Source organism: Anolis sagrei, chromosome 3 (genome assembly GCF_037176765.1).
Source record: "Anolis sagrei isolate rAnoSag1 chromosome 3, rAnoSag1.mat, whole genome shotgun sequence".
Lineage (NCBI taxonomy): Eukaryota > Metazoa > Chordata > Lepidosauria > Squamata > Dactyloidae > Anolis > Anolis sagrei.
In genome coordinates, this window is record NC_090023.1 from 77,197,176 (window position 1) to 77,214,775 (window position 17,600).

Genomic DNA, 17,600 nt, shown 5'->3' on the forward strand with positions numbered 1-17,600 from the left:
ATAAATATTTATCTTCATTATACTTGCTTTGTACTCTGGTGTACATGTAAAGAAAATCTGGCTATATTTCAATCAGTTGTTGAACACTAAGTTGCTTCCAATTGTCACGATCCCTTCTCTGTACTTAGATTGTGAATTATGTACATTGCATTTCCACACATGCTGCGTTGAATGCAGAGCCAAATGGATATGGTTCTGGGTAGCATCTCTTACTCATCTTCACTTCTGGAATCATAAAATCAGAGTTGGAAGACTTCAGGGGTTATACTTGCCAACATTTTGCAGATGAAAACTATGATGCACTGTGGCCAAGCAACATCAGACAGTGATCAAAAGGTTGCAGCCAGACAACAAGAGAGTAAAAATTAGTAATGGGGAGGAATATAGAAAGCTGCTGTTTTACTCAAAGGAATCATTCAGTTTATGTACTGAATTTAGAAAGGCCTGTCCCCTTTGGTCAGCAAGCTGCTGAACTTGCTGACCGAAAGGTCACTGATTTGAATCCAGGGAGTCGGGTGAACTCCCGCTGTTAGCCCCAGCTTCTGCCAAACTAGCAGTTTGAAAACATGCAAATGTGAGTAGATCAATAGGTACCGCTCTGGTGGGAAGGTAACAGTGCTCCATGCAGTCATGTCAGCCACATGACCTTGGAGGTGCTGATGGACAATGCCAGCTCTTCAGCTTAGAAATGGAGATGAGCACCAACCTCCAGAGTCAGACACGACTGGACTTAATGTCAGGGGAAAACCTTTATCTTTACCTTACCTGAATAAAAAAAACCCAACTGGAAAGGACAGAACTTTGCCCCTTCCCACCTGTTGTGTTGATTGAGTGAAAGCTAATTTGCACTTTGAGTTCAGATTGCAACAATTGAGTTGAAGTAAGTTGAAGATAAAGGAGGAAAATGAGAGGAGGAGAGAGAAACTGGGACATATTAAAAGCCACAAAGTAAATGGGCAGCAGAGGATTAACTGGAACAATATAGAAAAATGCATTCCTGAGAGATCTCCATCCAGTAGTCCATGCTATTTGTAAACACTTTTCACCATCATGAAATTCTTCCTAATATTAATGAGCCACCAATGAAATGGGAAGAGGGAGAGAGATCTTAGATTTGCAACTTTCAAACAGAGCCTTAAAAAACCTTACAGTTTTGGGAGGAATACAACTTGCAGATTCTTCAAATCAGCATTCTGTCTGCAGGATTCTGGGACCTGGGGTCCAAAAGAAAGGCAAAACAATATACTGAGCATTTCACAAAGACCTCCTTGGGTGGAATAAATGGCTCAGTCTCTTATACTAACACTGGAGTGGCCCACTTGCTTCCCTTCCAGCCAAATCAGACTGTACCGATCAAGCCAAAATATGTTTCCTTTGTTGTGTGCACTATGCTTACTCATCTACACGCCATTCCCCTTTCAGAGGAGTCTATTTTTATAGCATCATTTCCATCTGTCTTTTGATCTTTTACCACATAAGAGGCTTCGATATTAACAACACCCAGGCTGTCCAGCTCTAAAGGGACTTGTGATGGCATTCACTCAGGATGTCTGTCTGTTTAGGAGTCCAACTTTCTACTTATATAGTACTTGTGAATGGAAAGATTTCCTCCTTGTTCTTTAGCCTCGAGCCCAATTTTTTTGCTTTCAATTAGCTGCATTGCTTTGTTGTCATTTGTGTGGTATCATTGATTCTCTAGACACCGTAGAACTATGCTGGGAAAGTGAATGGGCTGTGATGGTATAACAAAGACTATCCTATCTGTGATTCGACAAGTGAAGAGCATGATTTTATAAATTCCCTCACAATCTCAGAAGTTGCATAGACATACAGGCATGCGTGTTTCAGGTCCCAAATAAGCCATATAATCAAATATGATTGAGTTGGAAGAGATCCCCAGGGCCATCCAGTCCAACCCCCTACCATGCAGAAATACACAATCAAAGCACTCCTGACAAATGGCCATCCAGCCTTTATTTAAATCTTCCAAGAAGAGACTCCACCACCATCCGAAGTAGCAGAATATTCCATCATCAAGCAGTTCTGGAGCCCCCGGTGGCACAGTGGGTTAAACCCCTGTGCCGGTAGGACTGAAGACCGACAGGTCGCTGGTTCGAATCCAGGGAGAGGCAGATGAGCTCCCTCTATCAGCTCCAGCTCCTCATGCGGGGACATGAGAGAAGCCTCTCACAAGGATGATAAAAAGATCAAATCATCCAGGCATCTCCTGGGCAACGTCCTTGCAGACGGCCAATTCTCTCACACCAGAAGCAACTTGCAGTTTCTCAAGTCACTCTTGACATGACAAAAAAACCAACAACAACCCATCAAGGAATATTTTTCTGAATGTAACTTCTTGGGTAATGTCTCAGCCAGTGCCTTTCTCTCTGCCTGACATACTGCATAGACTTGTTCTAAAAAGAACTGAAGGGGCAGGAGATACACAGACAGTACTCAAACTCATTGGAGGATTTATTTATTTATCATATCAGAAGCAAATCGAGAGTACAGCTGTAATGTATTTTTTAAAAATACAAAGTTTAAAAAACTTGGCATTATAATAAATGTCCTTTGAGCAGTAGCTGGCCACTTGGAGTGCCTCTGGTGTTGCTATATGAAGGCCTTCCATTATGCATGTGGCAGGGCTCAGGCTGCATTGTAATAGGTGGTCAGTGGTTTGCTCTTCTCCACACTCGCATGTTGTGGACTCCACTTTGTGTCCCCATTTCTTAAGGTTGGCTCTGCATCTTGTAGTGCCAAGGCGCAGTCTGTTCAGCACCTTCCATTATTTATTTATTTATTATTTATTTATTGGAGGACAGATAAATCTAACTTAAAAGATGTGCTGCATTTGGGGCATTTTCTACATTTCAACTTTATCAACACTGAAAATGGATATTTGCCATTTTGTCTTTGGTGCAATAATACTTAAGCAAGAAAAGAAATGAGAAAATAATGCATGCTTTTATATTTAATAGAGAGAGTGCAGATGAGAGAAAATATAAGAAACAAAATGCTTGCATGCATAGACAAATAGACATTAATGCCAGTGAACTAATTTTGTTGTTCTGATTTTAATAAAATGAACATTCAAAGTGGTCGGGAGAAGCGTTTGGGAAACTCGAAAATGCATGGCTATTCATTCAGGTTTGATGATGGGGCAACATCATATATCTTGTCTGATGAACTGCAGTAAGTCAGGGCACATCACATTTAGGATCCAAGTCATAAATCCAGTGAAAATCACCCCAGTTGTTCTTTAGACAAAAGCTGACTTGTCCCATAAATGTGAATAATGCCTGTGTGAAAGAAGCTGTGCCGGAGATACAGAGATAGACTTATCCCCCTTTTTCCTTTGACATTTCACATGGTTAGCAGGAACTTGAATGAGACTGCCCTGTGGTGGTCCAGTTATCCTGCCTCAAATCCCTTTTTATTTGTGGCAGAATTGAATTTGGACCTGAACGCTGGAGCCTTGCATGCCATAAAAAGGAGACATCCTGAATCTCTGTGTATTTGCATCCAGGGTTTCAGCTCTCCAATGAGAAGTCCCTGCCGAAGGGAGCTCGACTGGTGGTGTTTAGTGATTTCTCAGATAACAAGAGCTTTGCGTTTCTGTGGAATTCCCATTTGCTTGTGAGCTGCTGCCGCTGCGAGCCTGATTGATATATGACTGCAATGGCACTTCTCCATTTGACATTCTCTCTCTCTCCCTCTCTGTCTCTCTTTCTCTCTCTCTTAAACAACAGCCCTAACTTTTGTGTGTTGCAAATATAAAAGGCAAGCCATGTGACGGGGGACAGAAGAACAAAAGCATTTGGAAGTAACAAGACCTCTTTTTAGCTCTCGCTTTAGGAGTCCAGAAGAGGGAAGGAGCAGCACATTTTGCAAAGGTAAGCAAGCATGCAAGGGTTTTTGTACAGAACCCACAATATTCCAGATCCTAAATGAGAACAATTGGTTTCTTTGACTACCCCATGCTCTTTAAACAGTTTATTTTTTTTTTACTGTTAATGCATTCTAGGTTTAAAGATTCACTGCCTACATCTTTTTATTGCCAGCCAATCTTTAAATGTGTACCTTCTGAAGATGATGCTAGTGAGCCTTCAACTAGAAACCAACAGCACTGCTGCCTTTAACATGATTGTCGTCATTTTGTGTCTTCACTGGTGGCTTTTTCTTTATGGCTTTTCACTGGCTCTCATTTCACCAGAAACTGAAGTAGTACAGAGAAATGCTGAAACATTATATGTATTTAAAAGGGAGCTGAGGGCATCTCCATCACTGCCTTTGTCTCATTGCAGTGGGACAGCACAAAGACAGTCAAAGTGAAGATTTAAAATTGATGTGTTTACTTTTGTTATAACTTACATATGCTACCCTCTGTCAGTCCATCTATTGAAGTGCTTAGAATAATTTGAAACATTAGGCAACATTTATTTCCAGCCTTGTGTGTCATGCTTTGCAGGGAATACTTATAGGTTTTGTTGGAGCTCCCCGCTTTCCCTCCCTCCTTCCCTTTTCCAAACTTTAGCGTTTATCCAAACTCCTGGGAAGTTGAGCCATGGACTGCACAGCACTGGTTATGGATTAGGGGGGATTTAATACGTGTGTTTGATTGGTTAAAAATGGTGAGGAAATCTACTGTGTTTGTCTTGGCTGCAGAACAGAGGAGATATATTGAGCAGCCGGCTCACCCCTCCTGTACGACTGATAATGCCATTGGGATGTCTGGTGGGCAGATGACACCGAGAGATGCTCAAGCAGGGCATCACATTCAGAAAAAAAAGGGCCAGGCCTTGAGTGCTACCTATTGAAAAGAATTATTTTCTCTTGAGTTGTATATGTGTATCTCTGTGTCCATTTGTGTGGACAGGGTGAAAACTAAATACTTCCTTTAAAACAGCATCACTGTGTGAAACCAAAAAAAAATGTAACAGGCTGTGTATGTATTAATTAGCGCACCAGTTCTTATTTGTCTGGGAAGCTCTGGTTAGTTCTTGGATGGGAGACCACCAACAAATACCAGGTGCTCCAGGCTATATTTCAGAGGAAGGGACTTCCAAAACCATCTCTTTATTATTTTCTTAGACACATATTCCTTGTGTAAGAAAATTCTTTTAAATTCTTGGGATTGGCATGAGCTGACTGGCAATTTGAAACACACACATGCACATACTTACTTACTTGTTTGTTCAACAAAAGAAAAGGAGAAAAACAGTACTTTAAGTAATAACAAAACCATTAAAAGGATCATAATCAATAAACATTAAAACTAATTAAAGGGCTGGATTGAACAATATAATTGTAATGTAAATGTACCAGTGTGAGAAGCGATGGAGAAACGTATATCGCAGTCTTGGATTAATCCTTAAACAAAACATTATTAAAGAGCACTTAGTGCCAACAGATATTGAAGTAACGATAGAGTCCAGCTAGTGATAAACATATAAATGTAATACCTTGTTGCATAAGAACATTGGTGTTACACTATTCTTTATAGGCTGTACCTGAATTTTAGAAAGAGAAATATTGTGCCAAAAGGAAAAAAAGAAGATAATCTTGCTTTAGGAAGCAAACTCTTCCAACATTATCTTTCCTGAAGGAAAGATAAAAGATTATTTCAGAGGCGACATCCTTCTCACCCTATTTGAAATATTAGATGCCTTTGATCCCTAGCAAGGCAAACTGAAATAACAAGCTGTATTTATTCTAAAATGGCCTTAGAAAAGATGCTTCATATTTGTAAGTTGAGGGCATCTTATTATTAATAAATAGAGATTAATAATAATATCTATTTATACCCCGCCATCATCTCCCCCAACGGGGACTCGGGGCGGCTTGCATGAGGCCAAGCCCAAACAGCAAATTACAATACAGTAAAATACCATAAAATAAAAAAACCAAAATGCAAGCAACAACACAGTAAAATAAAAATAAAACCATGATGAATACAATAAGCAATGAATACAAAACACAAGAATGCAATGAACAATTACAATAACAGTGAAATACTGGGCAATATTTTAAGCATGGATGGAGCAGACTATAAGCTTATGATATAATGAATTGATTAGTTCTTACAGTACCATAGGTTCTTGCTGTTTTATTTCCAACTGCATATTAACTCCATACAATTGTAATTTTGCCCCAAATGGCTTATGGTATATAAAATGAACTACAGTATGAACTTTTTATCTGTGTTACCAATAGCCTCAAGTTCATTTATGCATATCTGGCAAAATATGTCCTCCTTAAACATTTTCTAGGTCCTTGTATGATTCTGGTATTACTGGAACAGAGGTCCTTCATTTCAATAGGCTTCTCTTTTATCCAGTTTCACATATCTACACAAACCTCTGGAAACACATCCCCCACAGTTAAGTGGGTCATACTACACACATCATATAATTGTTTTATTTAAATAGAAATAATTATAAATAACTATTCCATTAACAGATACATCCATAATAAAAACAATAGCACATTTAACACTGTATAAAATAGTACAAATAACTGAATTAAAGCAGTAACTTGTCATAAACAGAAGAGGGAATACAACATGACACAAATATACAGCTGTAGGAAGCCCCAGGTTCTTTGCAACAAGCCTAAATATATTAGTTGTAAGCCTCACTTCTCATTCACAGAGTCTTTCCTCTGAGTTATCACATTGGGTGAAACTGGCTGTATCTGCCTTTAGATCTAGACAGTTTCACATATGCATCATGATGCTTATGATGCATTACAGTGTTAGTTGCCTTTGCTGAAGATGATATGTAAATTTTTAAAAGAATATCTCTAGATGAGAGGACTGGGGATACAAAATTTTCTTGAACTAGTACAGGATAAGCACCATTCATTTTTGGGAGAGGGGAACCATACTCTCATAGGAAATATTAGTCAGAGTATCTCATAGAGGCTATTAGCTTTAGTGATTCAAAAGGCTTATAAAGCAGGATGGTATGAACGCTAGATAGTTACAGTTGGCAGGGAATTCAGAACGAACCATTCAACAGTCTGCCAATCTCAGTGCTTATTTGTTTCTTTTGTCTTTCAAAAGCATTTTCTAACCATTATTGTTGAAAGACTGAAAAGATAGCGCATTGTGGAAATGCTATGAGGACATCTCAGAAACAAGAGCATAGCAGGGCTGTTTCGTTCCTGAAATCTTGGAGACCAGAAAAACACTGAGCCAATTTTTATTTGTATGTGAATGTTTGACTATTTCTCAGACTCCTTACTTGGCTGCCCATACAAATATTAGCCTCAGAACTAAGGACTTAGTAAATAAATATGCTCATTTTCCTAACTGCTATCAGAAGTCCACATGGCATGGACTTCCTGATGCAGAGTTTTTAATCAGAATCATTTGTACATCAATACTTCAAAGATAGAATCAAAGGCTACTCTGACTTCAGGTAGTATAACCACCATGTCGGAGTGCTAATACAAAGCTATCCAAGCTGCCTGCCTCTAATGCAATACAATTTGCACATTGTCAGGGTGGAGACAGCTGCCTGGCTCTCAAAACATACACTCAGTGTGCTCAAGTCGACTTGCTGGCCACCCTTCAGAACTCTGCTCCTCTAACCAAAGACTTTGAGGAAACAGAGAGAAGCAACTTTTCTTTATCTGCTCTCTTTAGATGAGTCTCTTTGCTGGACAGATAATTCCTATGTTTTGTTTTATATCATTTGAAATGAATTGCAAATGTGTCTAACAGGGAAATGATTTTCCTGTAGACACTGAGAAAGGAGTCTTCTGTTGTTTCTGAAAGACAAGAAGTATCCTACTTTAGAGAACATGTAGGTTTTGGTCAATGTAAGTTGCTTTTTCAAGCTCTTATATCTTAGTGTACAAAGGAGAGAAAAAGAAAGGATTTCCTCATGTAGTCCAAAAATATTAACTTTGTGCTCCTCTTGTTACCTATGTCCAAGTATGTGAATGTATCTCTTTCTGCGCTGTATGTATTGAATATTGCCTGGTAACTGCTACTCCTCCACAGTTCTCCCTCTCCTTCTAAACCAGGCATGAGCAAACTTCAGCCCTCCAGGTCTTTTGGACTTCAACTCCTACAATTCTTAACAGTCTACCGGCTATTAGGAATTGTGGAAATTGAAGTCCAATACACCTGGAGAGCTGAAGTTTGCCCATGACTGTTCTAAACCTATCCAGCAAGTTCAACCCCTTCCCAAACCAACAACTCAGAAAGGCTACATGAACCTACAAAAATGTTAAGATACTTGAAAAGACCTGTGAGCATTTCTGAGACAAGTAGACTGAGATTTGGGATATCATAAAAGAGCAGCAAATAGTTATTTAATTTGAAATTGTATTCTTTTCTTATAGATATACTTGGAAGGTTTACACTTGAACTTGGAGTAAGTGTACATATAGGGAGGTGTGCCATTTGCTTTTAGGAGCAAAATGCCTGCGGTTCTCAGGAAAGGGTAATAAGGCTACCTTTTCCTTGACTCTCAATTTGCAATCCCATAAAAAGTCAAACTGTAGAGTAGGGGAAACATCAGAGCTTGTCATTCTACAGTTGCGCACAACACAGACAGCAAAACAGGGATCTTGAAGCTGTTTTTATGGTTAGGGCTGCTCAACTTTGGGAGCCAGGTTGCCCTTAAACTGCCTTATTTGTTCAGGGACACTGGGATGGGGAAGGGAACTTGAAGCTTCCCAAGGCTAGACAAAAGGGGCTGAGCCTCTACCCAAATAATCAGCAATCAAGATTCAGGAATAGTTAACCGAGAAACTGCTGATTAGCAGTGACTTACTTTACAAGCAGCTTTGGTACTCACTAATGGGGTCTTATACATTTACCCTTTCCTTGATGCTGACATGCTTTAGATATTTTTTTAATCGTTCATTATTTAGTCAATGCCTTAATGGTAGATTAAGTGCTTTGTTTGGTGGTATTTTTATTCTTCACTGCATTCTGCATTGCTACTGTTCTGTAAAAACAATTAAGTATGCACAAAAAATCTTAATGATCTTTTACTAGTCTTGAGGGGTTGGTTGTTGTGCATCTTGAAGGCATTACTGACTTATGGCAAGCCTATCATGATTTGTTTGGTTTGTTGTTTATTTTTGCAAGATTTGTTCACAGGAGGGTTGCCTGTGCCTTCCTCTGAGGCTGAGAGAATGTGAATTTGTTCAGTGGGTTTCCATGACGGAGTGAGGATTTGAATCCTGGTCCTCAAAGTCATAGTTCAATGCTGAAATCTCTATATCATGCTGGTTCTTGAGAGGAAAAAAAATCCTTAAAAACTCTTCAAAGATCCCTGTACTCCCAAGTACTTGCACAGAGAGAGCAAATTACTCTCCCCCCATCCTTTATCATTCAAACATATTTAAATATGAAGACTATTACAAGTACAACATGCACTTTGAAGTGCCTTTTATGTGTTCTGCGTTGCTTTCTTCCAAATATGTGTGACTAGATTGCAGGAAATAAAGCCCGACTGCTCATTGGAGGGAAGGATAGTAGAGGCAAAGATGAAGTACTTTGGCCACATCATGAGAAGAAAGGAAAGCTTAGAGAAGACAATTATGCTGGGGAAAGTGGAAGGAAAAAGGAAGAGGGGCCGACCAAGGGCAAGATGGATGGATGGGATCCTTGAAGTGACTGGATTGACCTTGAAGGAGCTGGGGGTGGTGACGGCAGACAGGGAGCTCTGGCATGGGCTGGTCCATGAGGTCACGAAGAGTCGGAAATGGCTGAACGAATAAACAACAACAACAGATTGCAGGTAACATTTATTTTTTTCTGAGATGGTTCAAGGGAAATAGCAGTCTCAATATTTTTAGGGCTTAATTTAACATAATTTAGGGTAATCCCATTTAGCTAGATCATTTAAGTGGAGTAGATTCTGCTCTCAATGGAAGGAATCAAGAGCCTATTACTTTCTTCTTCCATGGCTTTTGATTAAATGGGGAGTAAGGAGCTTTTCTCTGTGTTAGGACACACATTTAAAAGCCTTAAATCCATCCTTCAGTTTCTTTTGTTTTGTTTAAATTTATGTTATTATACAATTTGATCTGATTATGTGTAGTCTAATTTATTGTTGTCAGGTTTAATTTACTGATGTTAGGTCTTAATTTGATGTTAGGCTTTAATGCTACTTTTATATGGGGTTTTCTGGGATTTTATGTTAGTATCGTGTGGCTTATGTAGGCATTGGATGTTTGCCATTTTTATGTTGGAATCTGCCCAGAGTCCCCTTGGGGAGATAAGGCGGAATACAAATAAAGTTTTATTTTTATTATTATTATAGTCTTCAGTTAAAAAAAATCAGATGGTTAAGAAAGCTTCTTTCTGAAGAGTCATGTGAAAGCTGCAACACTGGTTGACTGACAGTGTGAACAAACATTGTAAGCATTGCTTCTTTTTACAACTTCCAGAATCCCCTGGTTGGCTTAGCCTTGTTAGCTGGGGGGCATTGTGAGAGTTGCTATGCAGAAAGTAATTTTTCCAAGCTCTGACTCTGACTAGGTATAAAGCCATTTTCTAAAGACTCTATTCCAATCTAAAAGTGAGAAAAAGGGAAGGAGGACTATATGGACAAGTGAATGGAGAGCTGAAGATCGATTCATGCCTGACTGCTGACTCCACACCTAGATTCAGTCTTTATTTGTAGCCTACCCTCTCTCCCTGAAGACCATCCAAAGTAGCAAGCCTAGTTTCCAAAACTGATTCAGCACCTTGGATATTTCCTGTGAAGTTGAGATCCAAACCTGATTCAGCACCTTGGATATTCCTTGTGAAGTTGAGATCCAAATGTGGAGTGTATTTGTAGCTATTTGCTGGACACTGAAATCACTTGCTGGCTGCTGGTTGGTGTAAATGAGATAACGTCTTCTAGAAACTGAAGGATTTTTTCACCAGAGGAAGAGATAGGAGTATTAGGGAATGCATCTGTGCTCTGTACAAAGGCATCCAGTCAAGTCTGAAATCTGTTTGTTAACAACTGTGTGACAGACTGAGCAGGGACATATGTCACACTTTGATGTGATGTACTATGATTCCATTTAAATTATAATAATTGACTGGAATTCATGACCACAGTTACAAATGTATAGCCTAGGGAAGTGGTTCTCAACCTGTGGATCCCCAGATATTTTGACCTTCAACTCCTAGAAATCCTAACAGCTGGTAAACTGGCATGGATTTCTGGGAGTTGTAGGCCAAAACACCTGGGGACTCACAGATTGAGAACCAATGGCCTAGGGTTAAACATTTGTAGTTCTTTTTGTATTCACAATCCCTATGTATTTGATACTGTAGGAAATGCATATGGATCATAAATACCCCCAGTCCTCAGCTGCTGTGAATGATGAGGGTCTGTTCTTCTACTGATTGGGATGAAGCAGGCTAATGTTTTCACAAACACCTCATGATCAGCTTCCAACATTACAGACAGAAGCAGGATCACTATTGTAATTCCTTCTCACACCTGGAGATCATTCATGCTAGTGGTGGGGAAACACCAGACTCCTGCACCCTGATCAACAGTACAACAGACCCCTATTGCCTGCAGTGGCTGCTGCCTTCTAAGTCAGTGATGGAGGTGGGTCGGGAAGGAAATGCTACTTAGTTATACTTAAGTGGCTGATCTAAAATCTTGGGCATTATTTTTATATTTGTATCTGACATACAAACTGAAGTATTTTGTTCCCCTCTGGTGTGTGAGCATGTAGGCATGTAAAGTGACCGTCTTTTGGGTTATTATTGGTTTTTCGGGTTGTATGGCCATGTTCTAGAAGCATTCTAGAGACTGCTTCTAGAACGTGAGCATACAACCCGGAAAACCTATAACAACCCAGTGATTCCAGCCATGAAATCCTTCGACAATACATTGACCATCTTTTCTCAGATGCCAGCACCAAGAACTAACCCAGCCACTGCTCAGTTTAATATTGTATTTCACCCATTCTAAGGTGTATTTTTCCCATTTTAGGGGCTCCATCTTAAGGCATACAGATAAGATGACTTCAGAGTTGAAACAAAAACAAAGTATTATGCAAGTAGAGAAAATTCCAGAAAATATTCATTTTACCCCCAAAAATTGAAGCTTCAAAAACATGGTGTACCTTACATTCAATGTTGCCTTAGATTTGGTGAAATGCTGAATATGATCCTACTTCAGCTACCATGGCTGCAGGGTCGTAGCCAGAAAAAAAATTCAGGATGGGTTGAAATTTGGGGGGGGGGGTGTTGAAAATTTCCGGGGGGGGGGCAGTTGAAACCTGCCTCCTTGCTCACACTGAAGCAAAGAACACAGCAGGGGGAAGAGCAGCCTTCAATAGCCTGCAGCTCCGTCCCTGTCAACCACCTCCAACAAGTCTGGCCTCCTTAATGAGAGCATTCAACACACACACACACAACTTGGTTGCTTCACTACATCGGCTATTGCTGCAAGTAATGACGGTGTGAATAAATTGTCAATATTTGCTTGAGATAGTGCTTGCAGTTCTAGAGGGACTCTTAATTTTTTGCATCTCATAGACTTAGCATCTGGTTGCTTCTGAGGCAAGAGAATCAGCTGTCTACGAAGACGTTGCCCAGGGGATGCCCGGATGTCTTGCAATCCTGCGAGGAGGCTTTTCTCATGTCAGGAGCTTTTTTGTTGAGTTCCAGGGCCAGAGAAACAGATGGCAGAAACAGAAGAACAGCCTGCCTGTACAACATCTCCATCCATGTTCAACATCTACAAACGACCAGCCACTGCCAGAAGGGACAGAGAGTTTCATCTATGTTGATGATCGTGCCATTACTGCTCAAGCAGGGAGCTTTGAGATGGTTGAACAGAAGCTCTCCGAACTCTAGGTGCTCTTACCGCCTACTACAGGGAAAACCAACTGATCCCTAACCCATCTAAAACACAGACATGTGCCTTTCACCTTAAGAACAGACAAGCATCCCGAGCTCTGAGGATGACCTGGGAAGGAATCCCACTGGAGCATTGCAACACACCCAAATACCTGGGAGTCACTCTGGGCCGTGCTCTGACCTACAAGAAGCACTGCCTGAACATGAAGCAAAAAGTGGGCACTAGAAACAATATCATACGAAAGCTGACTGGCACAACCTGGGGATCACAACCAGACACAGTGAAGACATCTGCCCTTGTGCTATGCTACTCTGCTGCTGAGTATGCATGCCCAGTGTGGAACACATCTCACCATACTGAAACAGTGGATGTGGCTCTGAATGAGATATGCTGAATTATCACGGAGTGCCTGCGCTCTACACCACTGGAGAAATTACACTGCTTAGCCAGTATTGCACCACCTGACATCTGCCAGGAAGTAGCAGCCAATAGTGAAAGGACCAAGGCAGAGACATCTCCAGCTCATCCCCTGTTTGGGTATCAGCCAGCACGTCAATGACTTAAATCAAGAAATAGTTTTCTTAGATCTACAGAGACACTCGCTGGAACACCTCAGCAAGCGAGAGTCCAAAAGTGGCAGGCTCAAACCCAGCACCTCAATCCGTGGGTGATACCAAATGGGAAACTCCCCCCTGGGCACATGAAAGACTGGATGACTTGGAAGGCGCTGATCAGACTGCGTTCTGGCACCACGAGATGCAGAGCCAACCTTAAGAAATGGGGCCACAAAGTGGAATCCACGACATGCGAGTGTGGAGAAGAGCAAACCACTGACCACCTGCTGCAATGCAACCTGAGCCCTGCCACATGCACAAGGGAGGACCTCCTTGCAGCAACACCAGAAGCACTCCAAGGGGCCAGATACTGCTGAAAGGACATTTAATCAACTACCAAGTTTGCAAAATCTGTGTTTTTTTAATCTGTCTGTTTTGTTCTGTTAGAAATGTAATACAATGGTATGGTTGCTGATGACACGATAAATAAATAGACTTAGCATGGGGATTTGGTTAAGCAGTTAAAATTCATGAGTAAACCAGGTTTTTTTTAAATCTGAAACATTTCGGGGGGGGGGTTGAACCCCTACCCCCCCCCTCGCTACAGGCCTGCATGGCTGCATCTGATAGAGCCCCCAGTGATGCAATGGGTTAAACCCTTGTGCCAGCAGGACTGCTGACTGATAGGCCAGCTGTTCAAATCCGGGGAAAGCGGGTTGAGCTTCCTCTGTCAGCTCCAGCTCCCCATATGGGGACATGAGAGAAGCCTCCCACAAACATCCGGGTGTCCCCTGGGCAACGTCCTTGCAGACAGCCAATTCTCTGACACCAGAAGCAACTTGCAGTTTCTCAAGTTGCTCGTGACATTAAAAAAATTCTGACAGAATCAGATTGTAGTTTATAATCTGATGGGGCACTAGAGTTCCCTGGCAAAGAACTGTAAATTTATGTCCCTCAACTACAAACCCAAGGATATTACTATGGAAGTCAAAGTGAAATCATAGGTACCCTAACTGTACAGTATGAAAGGGTCCCTGATTTGCCACCTTTTTCCTAGCAGGGTTCTTGTTTGCAGAGCAGGTGGATGCTGGAGTGGGGTGGAGGTGTTGGGTATGGGTCCTTGCTAGCTGCACCATAATGTTACTGTGTGAAATGGTTATGTTTGGGATTCTGCAGTCCTGTTCCTTCCCCAAGTATTTCATTGTGCGCCACTTTCTGGCTCGGTTCATCTCCCTCCTCAACATTCTGCTGACAATCTCTGCACAATGCGTTTGCTCACTCTTTACTGAAATGTATTGCACTCCTTGTAAAGGATGATTTGCCCTCTCCTTTTTGTATATTGTTTGATTGTTCCCATCTCTCTCCTCTTGTAGTTTATAACTATCAGCTAAAATGTAATTTACATAGTTGAAAAAAGCAATTAAACAAGCAATTCTATTTTTAAAAGCACTCTCAGATATTTCCAGCACCATTTGAAAGGATAATTAAGTACCAATTTTCAAAACCCTGAAACCAAAACAAGTATTTGCTAGTGAATGTAATGCACAGCAACAAAAATACATGTTTGTAATTTGGCAAAAAAAGGTGCATGTAGCAGTGGCTGCCTTCTTTAAAAACAAAAGTGTTTGGGCACCAAAGCTTTCAGCAATGGAAAGGAAAGCCTCAAGGTCCATCTAAGCTGTAGAATGAATCCACTTGAACTGCCCTGGCTCACTGCTATAGGGTAATGGGGGCTGTAGTTTGGGATCATGGAGACTGCCAAAGAAGGCTGTCGCCTCATCAAACTACAAATCCCAGGATTGCATAGCATGAGTCATGGCAATTAAATTAGAGATGGCATCCCTCAAATAGGGGCTCCAGATGCAGATCCTGAAGGAGCTTCCCCTTTTGCTCTGGTTCAGCACCAGGATTATCATATTATATAAATCTAATGTACATCCTAATTTAGCTAAAAGATGAGCATAAGATTTGAGTAAATACAGTAGATAAAAGCACATAGCATCACACTGAAATCATCAAAGTTCTGCCTAAATAAAAAGATCTTTGCCTACTGGCAAAAAAAGAGAACACAGAGGAGGCCAACTGGACCTCCTATGGAAAGGAGTGCCACAGCCTGGGACCAGCCATTGGATGCTGGTCTTTAGGAGATAGTGGAAGTAGTGTCTGTGATGGGACTAAACTTATGCTGGTGATATTTGTTCTTCATTTGAACTATGGTATTGTTCTTTCATGAGTTTCTTTTGCACTACAAATAAGATATGTGCAGTGTGCATAGCAATTCGTGCATTTTTTTTAAACTATAGTCTGTCCTGCAACATTCTGGGGGACTGTGTTCTAACCAGTACTTTGATTTCTGCCCAGAAACAGACTGGTAGCACTGGAGTTGAATCATCTAGTGGAGCTATTTCAGTAGTGGGGCTACATAATCCCTGCATACAAGGGATTTATGAATCGATTGAATTTCTGAAGATAGCCCAAAACACAGAGCTAAAACTAGCCCAAAATATAGAGTTTGGGAGATACTCCAAGGTTTCTGGTACATCCACTTGTGCTTCAATAACACAATTTGGGCTACATAGGGATATTCATTTGGAAGCGGAGTTTACTTATTATTAATATAAAATGCTGGTTAATGGACCTTTGATGGCAGTCTCAGTTGGTGAGCGCAAACAAAAGTTTTGAGACTTCAGCTCCCAGAGTCTTCCAGGCAGCTTGGTCACTGATATATGAGGGATTTTAGGAACTGTAGCTCTCCCCCCCCCCCCCCAAGTATAGTGGGCTCTTGGTACAAGTTGAGTTGTGGTTCCAGGATTCCCTGTGGATACCAAGATCTGTGGTGCTCAATTCTGATGATACACATTGGCATAGTAAAACATTATCCTTTATATAAAATGGCAAAATCAAGGTTTGCCTTTTGGATTTTTTTGAGGGAGGGGGGTATTTTCAGGTTGTGGATAGCTGAATCCATAGATGAGGCATATATATTCAGATTACAGCAGAGTCTCACTTATCCAACCTTCGCTCATCCAGCATTCTGTATTATCCAACGCAGTCTGCCTCCCGCCCGGATCCACAGCTGTTTCAATACATTGTGATGTTTTGGTACTAAATTCATAAAAACAGTAATTACTACATAATGTTACTGTATATTGAACTACTTTTTCGGTCGATTTGTTGTAAAACATGATGATTTAGTGCTTGATTTGTAAAATCATAATGTAATTTGACGTTTAATAGGCTTTTTCTTAATCCCACCTTATTATCCAACATTTTCGCTTATCCAATGTTCTGCTGGCCCATTTATGTTGGATAAGGGTTATCTACTGTACTAGATAACATGTAGCCTCCTTCACCCTACCACTAATGTTACAATATCATGAATGAGAATTGCTTAGAGGTTTAGAGTAAATTTTCCTTCAGATCCCTCACTACCAGAATATTTCTATTTTCTGATACAGTCCTTAAAAGAACGACAACAGAAAAGTCGAAGGCTTTCATGGCTGGAATCACTAGGTTCTTGTGGGTTTTTTCGGGCTATATGGCCATGTTCTAGAGGCATTTCTCCTGACGTTTTGCCTGCATCTATGGCAAGCATCCTCAGAGGTGAGCCTCTGAGGATGCTTGCCATAGATGCAGGCGAAACGTCAGGAGAAATGCCTCTAGAACATGGCCATATAGCCCGAAAAAACCCACAAGAACCTAGACAACAGAAAATTTCATTACTTTACTTCCTATCACTATTTTAAGAGGTATGGCAGACAAAAATAGTATAAGCAGTCCCATCTGACTTACAAAGAACTCATAGTTAAGAATGGGGATGAGACAACAGAAAGTGAGAGAAATCTATCCCTCGGAAGAGAAATTCACACTCTTTCATCAATCCTTGTTTTCACAACAAGTCAGAAAGTGAGGTGAAATCTTCTGAACAGGGGCACAGACAGCAAAACAAACACCACAGGGATGTTAACCCTTCCCTATGGTATCTAAAGTTTATCTATCTTCTATCTATCTATCTATCTATCTATCTATCTATCTATCTATCTGCTGGAGTCACACTTAAAAAATGTACCAAAAAAATCAACTTAAGAACAAACCTACAGAATAATAATAATAATAATAATAATAATAATAATAATAACTTTATTATTATATCCCGCTACCATCTCTCCGAAAGGACTTGGGGTGGCTTACATGGGGACCAAGC

The 17,600-nt window shown here is 40.6% G+C and overlaps 1 protein-coding gene across 2 annotated transcripts in view; it reads left to right on the forward strand.

Annotated features, from left to right (window-relative positions):
- Positions 1-17,600, forward strand: part of NDP (norrin cystine knot growth factor NDP) — a 78,145-nt gene that overhangs the window by 33,892 nt on the left and 26,653 nt on the right. Inside the window, exon 2 of one of the 2 annotated variants that reach the window (XM_060770229.2) lies at positions 3,750-3,893. The gene's annotated coding sequence lies outside the window, so the exon portion shown is untranslated. Of the gene's footprint in view, positions 1-3,469; positions 3,894-17,600 lie in introns of those variants that run through there. The other variant, XM_060770228.2, reaches the window with a different exon arrangement.